This window comes from Stegodyphus dumicola, chromosome X2, assembly GCF_044657685.1.
Source record: "Stegodyphus dumicola isolate Sdum_Otavi_A_Nest chromosome X2, ASM4465768v1".
In the NCBI taxonomy this organism is placed as follows: Eukaryota; Metazoa; Arthropoda; class Arachnida; order Araneae; family Eresidae; genus Stegodyphus; species Stegodyphus dumicola.
Window position 1 is genome coordinate 24,222,896 of NC_140781.1, and position 10,213 is coordinate 24,233,108.

Below are 10,213 nucleotides of genomic sequence, written 5' to 3' on the forward strand. Positions count from 1 at the left end.
AAGTGTGATATCACTGAACATTTCGCAAAACTGAATGGGGCTTAACAAAATAAATTACTTCTGAAAATCATGATTACTATCTTCAAAGTTCGCACATCGACGCATAAAAAGGAATGGGTAGCTTATTATTATATTCTGAATAATTCTTTGTTCATTAGTTGAATAACTCGCGAAGCAGAAACATAACACAAATAATTTTTATATTTAAGTCTTAACAATCAGAATCTTATAAGCTTAAATTTCGGATGAAAACTGGACTTTCTTAAAAGTGAAGTCATTTTGATATTACCTTTAAATTGGAAGAAAGTTACAAAAACTTTTGCTGTAACATCTGGTAACTTAACAAATATGGAAATATTTTTAAAAAGTGAGAGAAGTTTAAGTGAATTATTGTTATGAACTACAGATTCATTGATACCTCTTTAAATTATCACTCCAGGTATGCCACGAGGAAATTAAAAAATTCACGATACACAGCCCAATCAAGGACTGGAAATAGCTCGAGGAGAATGAGGAAGTTGAGAATTTTTTCCTTAGCTTAAGAAAAATATCGCCAATTGCTAAACTCACTTGCAGAATAAACTCTAAATCGCATTTCTGCTATGAGCTAAATTTCATAGCTGATTAAGAACTGACCCCATCTCTTAGAACGGCACTCATACAGTGTAGCACGGGTTTCTGGTAGCTTCGGGAAGAACCGGGCTTACAGCTTCGAGAATGAGTTGCCAAAATCTTCGAGAAATTCTCCAAGATGTCAAAAAACGCTAAATATCATTAATTTTGAGATAAAAAATTGTCTCTGAGGTATGATAGCAGTGCATTCGCCTATATCTCTCGTTCTGAGCAGAAACGTCACGAGCAGAATGAAATTTTATGAGCGAACATTATTTCGCAAAATATTTTTAGAGAAAATAAAAGCCTTCACCATAAGTAATGAAATAGCACCAGTTTTCGGAAAAAATTCGGAATCTCTGAGTTCAGAAAAAAGTGGACGACGTCAGGAATAAAATGTTTCAGTCGCATACAACGAGTATGAGAAAGAAGGCGTCGCAAACAAATTTATGCGTTGCGAAGAAATGTTCAATCGTACCAATTTGTTCTGCTTCGGATAAACTTTCGCTATCGTGCACCAAGCAAAGAAGTATACAAAAGGCAGTCTGTAGCTATATTATATATATATATATATATATACAGGGTGTTTCGTAAACTTTGCGCCTTCTACTTACACATCATAAAGATTAAGAACTGCATAGGAAACCATGTCGGTAAGTGTCAGGGGTAAGTGGTATCAGAGGTAGAAGATGGGAAAGGAAACAAGAGAGTGATTAATTTGAAACATTTATTGGACATGGATACAGATGGTCTACGACAGCTTGAATGCTACAAAAGATGCTCGAAGTTTGTACCATCAAGACGCCAAACATGCCTGACATCGACGGACTATTGATTGTCGGACATGTTCGAAAAACACCGACACTTTCTTTGATTGTAGCAGCTGCGATGAGTCTTGCCACGAGATCCATTTCGGGCACAACAGAATCGTGATACACGACACTTTTTATGGCGCCCCAGAAAAAGAAATCAAGGCTTGATAAATGAGCGGGGGGGGACAGGTAACTGGTCCACCACGCCAATCCATCGATGCGGGAATAATCTGTTCAAATGGCTACGAACATCCAGTCCAAAATGAGCAGGCGCTCCATCATGTTGGAACCACATGTTCACACGCTCTCCGTTCGTATAGCGTTCCATGTTCTTCGTATGGTGCCTACCACTCGCGAATGAGGCAATCCTCACGTTACACTAACACTCTCCTATACAATACCCCTGGTGGCTTACAATGACGTTTATGGGCAGGTGTTCCTATGCAATTCCTAATCCTTATGATGTGCCCTACCTCCTCCAGAAGTTTGTCGCAACATTTACGAGACACCCTGTATATATATATATATATATATAATAGGATGACTTGGAGAAAGGTACAACGGATTGGGTATAGTTCTCTGTGTTATAATAAATTGGAGAGGCATTACTGCGTAATTAGAAAGATGACCCTCCAAGACAGACTTAGCCGTTAATTCCACACATAATTTTCTTTCTGGATAATGAATTCTAAGGACACATATTCTTTTTCATTTCACATCATCATTGTGGGTGCGGTATACACCGCACAAATTTATGCAGATTATACTTTTAGAACAAAGGATAATAGCTGGTGGAAGCTAAGCGAGCGAACTAGCGTCTTAAAGGAAAGACAGCTGAAGTAAAAGTGCACAGTTATGCAGTAATCAAGGTTACTAGAAGAAAGGTTTCGGTTTAGATTGTTTATTAAGGGAAAGTTTCAGTTCTCAAAATTTTGAGTTCAAATTCTGAATTGACTACGACATCAGTGTTACGCAAGTCATAAGAGAAGGATTGATCTAGAAATGATGCAATCCCAAAGAAAGGCATTACTATTTTTAGAATAGAGAAAGGGAATTAAGGGGTTATCGCTAGTATAAATTATAATTTTCATTTACATGTTTTACATATAAATATATATATGCACACACACTATCATATGCATAATTACAAAATAAAAATGAGTAAACATAGATTCTAGCTTTAATTAGCAATAGTCTGTAAAATTTCGTTTTAAATCTAGATATTCCCTTTCTGTTCTAAGCACAATAACTGCATATAATAAATCTCTCTAAAGTGCGCAATGCCAATAATAAATTTTAAAGATTAGATTTGTCTAATCCAGATAAAGTAAACTGCAATTGACAGCGCAAACCAAAACGCACATAACTTTGAAACAAAGTTCCATGGCCGTCCAACCGGTATAGCGGGTAGCCTAGCTGACTGCCGTGCCGAAGGGCCAGGATTCGAATCCTGGAGAAGGCATGAATGTTTGTAAATGTATAGTGTCCGTGCGGCATGGGGGAACTCTAAGTATTCTGCGATCCGAAAGTACTCTCCAGAGTTTGGTGGTAGGAGCCGTCCCCCTCCGGGGTGCTCTTCTTCAAAATTGCTTCTTCAATAGAGTTAACTCCTTCACATCCAATCCGCCCGACACGGCCCTACATTGAAACGACCAGAACCGCCCGAAAACGGCCGAGATTGTAATCTTCTTTTCTTCCCTCCCCCTAAGTAACAGGTGAACTTTCCCCAAATGCATTATATCAGTTTACTGCAGACAGCTTGTCCTAAGAGGTTTCCTTATATTTTTGTTGATCGTGATATTTCGTTGTTGATTCTTTTGTGGTACAGTGTGCTTTTAAGCTTTAAACAGCAATAAAAGAGCAGTTTAAAAATGTAAGGATTATATTTATTTTTAAACAACTTATTCCTTCTTATAAAAAAAACGGAAATAAACAAAATCTCAGTCGTGATCATAACAAAGCCGGAAAGGCTTGTTGATCTGACCTTCAGAATAGTTTTATAAAGAACGGGGGTCAAAGGCTAATGGAATCTTTTTTAGAAAGTAAAAAGGATGTCATTGGAAATCTTCACACCTATTTTCTGCGTTAATGGACGGGGAGGGGAAGAAATTGCTGTGAAACTGGAAAAGTATTTCGGGCGGTTTGGGTATTTTGAGGATACAGCATAGCGAAGGGTCTGGATTTCAAAGAGTTAAATAGCACCTTGCGCTCCTTGCCACGAGGAATTCCCTGGGCTTGGGTTGACTATAGATCAGACAAGTGAGCATTAGTCAATAACAACAACAAAGTTCCATTTGAGAACACGACACATTTCAGTTTCTGCTTTTTCAGCTAGCTAACCTACTGCTTTGTGTGTCTTCAAACTAACATGGAAATTTTTTTTTTACCGATGTAATTCTAGAACAGGAACTTACTCGGCTGTGACTGAGATTTTCTTCTTTCCGCATGTATTGCAATACCAAAGTTTTCTCTATGAATTCAAGTTATATATAACACATCGTATCCACGAAAGATATTTACCTGGCTTTTATTTTCGCAACCGTGGGTCGTAAAACAAGTACTTCCAAATACAAAAATGCTTTAAATTACGCAAAAATTCTTGTTTGGGCATTTTCTAAGTTAAAGAAATCAATTTTATAAAAATTACGAATTCTAAGCTATTACACATTCCTCCGGTTCCTAATCTTGTACTTAGGAAAATATTATACGCATTTTAAAAATAAAATTGAAAGAAAAATCCACCTGACAATGCTCACTTTTTAGCCACAAGGCGTATTGAGGGGGCTCGTGAAATATAGTGAAAATTTCTCTGGAATGAGTTGAGAAGAAAGTGAAATGCATTAAGTTGTAATACAAGTCCATCTCTACTTAATTCTTAGTCATGTTTTCAAAACAATAAATTTCGATTACCATACAGTAAAAATGAATTAGCAATCCTTAAATCTGAAGTTAGCGAATCAGCCCCTTGCTCTGGACCTCCCTTATCTGGCTGAATAAATTAGTTATAAAGATCTCGATAAAAAATGATATCTATCAAAAATTGCAGAAGCATTTAAAATAGTGAGAATTCGTGATTTCTAGAATAGAGTTTTTGAGATGAAAACGACTATAGTAGAGGTGTGTGATTATGGCAAAGCCTCGAGGGCTATCTGCCTAAGGGGAGGGATGAATTCGTGGAGGACCTTCTAAGGAAAACTGGCTCGTATACACGTTACACTTGGGGAAAACCACGAAAACGCCCACGCAGCCATCCCGTTCACAGGATTCGATTATAGTAGAGGACATTTTTATTAATAATATATATTATGCTTATAGCAAACCTCCTTCCTTCATCAGCAGTAACTAAGCTATTTTCTGATAAAGACAACAAATAATGATAAAAAACGAAATCAGCGCTGTAAACCTTCTCAAAAAATGACTTCTTTTGATAAAGGAAAAATTAGATTATTCAGCGAGAGAGGCAAGTTGCATATGCATTAACTAAAAAGGCTGTATTTAAATAGAAAAATGAAATAGCTAAAAATTTTTAAGCTTTATAAATAGTAGATGATTACCTTAAAGTTTATCTATGAATTTTATAAAGGATTATTAACTTAATATCGTAAAATACACTGAAGAGAGCAAAAACTGAAACAAATATAAATTTAGTACTTTTTCTAGAGCTAATAACATTTTTCTTACACATGTTAATGCGAAATATTTTTGCTGAGTCATCACCTTTATCAGTGCCATGAATTCCTGTAAATGTATTTCTCCTTTTAATGCGTGGAACTGCAGAGAAGCTTACTTCACAACAATTCCTTTGACAGCACGACTCATTTTACTTTCTGTTTACTTTGCTAGCTAACCTTCTGCTGCGTCTATCTGCAAATTGTTGTGAAAAAATTTTATTATTGCGGATGTACTTTTAGAATTGAAACGTTTCTTTAGGCATCTATTAAGCCACCAATGTTTTCTACATGATTTCATATTGTGTGTGTGTGTATATATATATATTGTGTATATAATAATTTATTTACTAAAGAATATTGATTATATTATCTCCCAAAATTAATAATATATTGTTACGGATTTTGCATTTAGTCAGCTATTTTTAGTAGAATTATAATTAAAATTGCTTCATATCCCCATGCAATATAGCACACGCGCATTTAACATTTAATAAATAGATATCCCGTACTTTATATTTAAATTGAATAAATGTAATTAATTACTATGTTAGCTGTAATCGTAATTCTATTCTTTTGCTTTCCAAAAATGTCGAGAAAACAGAAATTACCAGAACTTTCTCGCGACCGAATAAAAAGGCTTTAAAAGCCGGGAGAGACATCTCAGCTCAGTTGTTGTTTAGTTAGCTGTTATTGTTGATTGTAGCGAATTCGCGACGAGATCGGATTAGCTTTCTCTGTGCTGGGGATTGCGTTCTATTTAACGTTTTAATAGTTTAAAGTATAGCTACTGATTACATTGCTTGATATTGTGATATTGTACGAATATCTCTCAGAAACAATCCAACGTTCTGTTATATTTCTTGCGATAAGAGTAAATTTTATTAACCTTTTATAGGACTTGTGCATTCAATCTATTACGAACCCATACGTACGCAACAATATATACATACAGCATGTATACAGGATGAATCTGAAGAAGGGGGCGAAACTTTACGGGGTGACAGAATGTAGCTATACAAGCAATATTCGTCATATAAAGTCTGGGCGGAACACAAACGGCAAGCCGTTAGCTGGCATTGTAAATGGTATAAAAAAGGGTCGGTCTCCGCACACAACGACATTTTCTACAATGGATTGCCGAGAGGATGACTGGTTATACGAGCTACGAAACTTCCAGGGCGATGAATTTGTCGAGGTGGTTCCATAGCTTGGCCACCAAGATCACCCGATCTCTCGTATTTGGACTTTTTCCTGTGGAGCCATATGGAAAGCCTAATCTACGAATGCTCCGTTGAAACGAATATGGATCTAGTCGTCAGGTTCGCCATTGTTGCCAGCGATACTCGAGAAATGCCTGGTGTCTTCGCAAATGTGCGTCAGTGCCTATCGCGCTAGTGTGAAGCCTGTATTACAGCTGGCGGAAGGTCTTTTGAGTAATTTCTTTGAACATGCAGATCAATTAAATTCCTGTTCATGAAAGGTTTTCTGAAGTATCTCCTCTCATTCGTTTGTCAATCCTTTAAATGTTTCAGTGAAAAATTTCCTTTTAACTTCTCACCGTTTGAGTTCCGTTTAGTTTGGATTATTTAATTACGTCAAAGCCTCGAGGACTATCTTCCTAAGGGCATGGTTGCCTTCGTGGAGGATTTTGAAAAGAAACTGGCTCGTATACACGTTACACATGGGGAAAACCACGAAAACGGCCATGCAGCCAGCCCGTTCGCGGGATTCGAACCTCGGACAGAACTGCCAGTGTTCAGCGACTTTACCTCTCCGCCGCTGGTGGACTCCCCCTGTTTGCATTCCGACCACACATTTGAGGATGAATATTATTCGTATAGCTACGTTCTATTGTAGATACATTAGGTATTTTGGAAGTAGAAATGATGGAAAAGGAACAACCGTCTTCGCCGGGAATCGAACCACGGACCTCTGGAATACTGGCCCAGTGTGCAGACCCACTACACCACGAAGGACGCTTGGAAAGTGGGAGAAATACCTTATACTATCACCCCATAAAGTTTCCCGCTTTTTTTTAGATTCACTCTGTATATATATAATATAATGTTGTATGATCTTATACACACACACATCATATCCACAAAAGTTAATACCTGGACATTATTTTCTCAAGCGCTGGTTGTAAACATATACTTCCGAATACAAAAATGTTTTACATGATGCAAAATTCTCATTTTGGCATTTTTTTAATAAAAATTGCGAAGTTTAACATATCACCTTTAAGTCTCTATACTCGTATTGAGAAAAATGTCATATTCCTTTTAAAAAATAAATCTTAAACATAAATCCAGCTAAAATTGCTCACTTTTTAGGCGCAATGCATATTAAGGGTGCTACTGAAATCTTCTCTGGAATGAACTGAGATGAAAGTGAAATGCATTAAAGTGAAATACAAGTCCATCTTTATTAAATTCTTAGTCATGTTTACAAAACAATAAGTTTCGATTACCATATATGAAAAAAGAAGTAGCGATGCTGAAATCTGAAGTGGGTGAATCAGACTACTTTTATAGACCCTTGCTCATAGTCTTCAAGATTCTCATTGAATGAAATAGTTATAAAGCTGCGTATAGAGAATGTTATCTATTGAAAACTGGAGAAGTATTTAAAATAGATCAAGAATTCATGCTTCCGAGAATATAATTTTTGAAATTAAAACTAGTGTGGGGAAGCAAATGTTTTTAATTTAACAATATTTATTATGCTTCTAGTGTACCTCATTCCGTAATCAGTACCAATTAAAAGAATATTTTCCAACAAAGATAGCGAATAAGAATAAAATATGCAATCAACTAAAACTTCCTCGAAAAATTACTCCTGTTGACAAAGAAAAAGTTAGATTATTCAGCGACACACTTTACACTTTCTTAAAGAATTTATAAATTTCACAACATTGCTATACAGTTTTATAAACAGACGACTATCGCGAAGTTTATCGGGGAATTTTATTTACAGCAGTAGGAATGTACTATCCTAAAACGCTCTAGATAGAGTAAAATTAAACAAATATAAATTTAGCACTTTTTCTAGAGCTAGCAACTTTTGCTTGAACATGTTAGAAATATTTTTGCTAAATCGTCACCTTGAAAATCAGTCCTTATTTACTGTAAATGTATTTCTCCTTTTAATGACTGCAACTGCAGGGAAGCTTAGTTCACAAAGGAATTTGTTTTTCACCACATTAGATTTAGAGGCAATTTTGAGAACTTTTTGACTTACTGGAAACAGTTAGTGCACAAGTGCTTAACCATTGCTTTTAAAAGTTTCCTTAAAGGGGGCTACAAAGAGTGTTTCTAGGCTGCAATTAATTATGATGTGCATTTATTATTTCATCATTTGATATTAATCATTTGTCCGTTGAGATAAAAAATAAATTGATAATCCGTGCATTGAATGTTTTAAAACAAGCACTAAAAATGCAAAATTGAAAGCAACACAGTTTCATTTTAGTTCAAGGATAAAAATATTAAATTGTACAGTGAAACCTTATATACCCTTAATAACCTTATATATAAACCTTCGAGCTCATTATAATTAATGAGCTCGAAGAAACTGACAGTTTGAATCGCTATATTCGCTCGAATAAGAAAAATGGAATATATCGCAAAATATGTAAAAATCGAATAATAAGCTGCACCAGACATCTCTATTTATCTTCAAAATAATTATGCAGTTCTGAAAATTAATTATTTAAAATTTCATATTTTGCAAGGGAGACGAGGACCCTATGCACACAGTTGTGTATTAATAGCCTTCGTTTTACTGAAAAAACATACACAATGTGGGAGAAATTTAATACTTTTCTAACATTTATTTAAATTACTTTTAAACATAGAACTTAATTGCTAAAGTAATGGAATGATAAACTTTAAACAAATAATTTTTAAAAAGATCGTCCATTTAATTAACTGAAACTAATACGTATTAACCCTTAACTACATATAAATATTGATACGTATTAAATTCATATACTTGTCAATATTATGGTAGTTAATGAATAATTTGGTCGTTATAGCTAATGAGTAAGTCGGTTATTAGACTTACACATTAGCTTAGTTTTATATGAAGTTAAGAACATTTATGTTAAACCCTAAAGATTAAGATAAAGCAACATTTAGGCCATAATTGTCCATTTGTGACTGTGAAAAACAGTCACAGATCTTCAGCCACTGTTCCACGTTAATGTCTTATCCAACTTCAGAACTTACTACCCAAATCCCTAATGCTAAAGTAGAACTCCAAAATTTGCGCACGCTTTGACCAAACCTAATCTGCGGAAAATTGGAGACGGTCCCGTCTTTAAACACAGAGTCCGGCGTCCGGATATGCTCCAAAAATTTTATTTGTATGTAATTTCATATTTTTAAATATTAATAATTTTCGAATATACTTGACATGAATTTCTTTAATATAGCTCCATATAACTGAGGATTCGAAAAATCTCTTGAGTAATAAAAAAATTATGTTTTCTAGTTATAAGTTTTACAAAACTTGTGAGATCTCTAATCTGGATATCAGGAATATTCCAGGTTTTCAAATATATCTGACAGAATTTCTTATATCATGACATGAATATCTGATATGAATTCTGACAAACTTAACCTAGCTCCATACAACTTAGGATTTGAAATATCTATTCAGTAACAAAAATTATGTTTTCTAGTAATAAGTTTGTGAGGGTTTATTTAATTTACTTAACAGTTACTTTTATGTTCAATCAGCTTTCCTGCTACTTTTGCTTTCAATTCATACTTTCTTGCCAGAATGCAAATTGACTAATGTATTGAAATGAGGTAGAAGTTAATATCAAACTATCCTCTAACCGGCAAGGCCGTATATATACGGCCTAGAATATTTTAATGATATCTGTAAGAATGTATATATATATACGTGCATATTAAATATGTCAAAGAATTTAAGGCAATATATTAAAAGTACACAAATCCAGGTATAAAATACCAGAATTTTTATATTAAAATCAAGAAAATAATTTTTTTCATTGTATTTTTGGAAAATTTGTACTTTCTTAACGAAAATCCTGGCCGGTCAGAGGGTTAGGAGAAGGTGTTGAAAGGTGAAATCAGAGTGTGTTCTTCC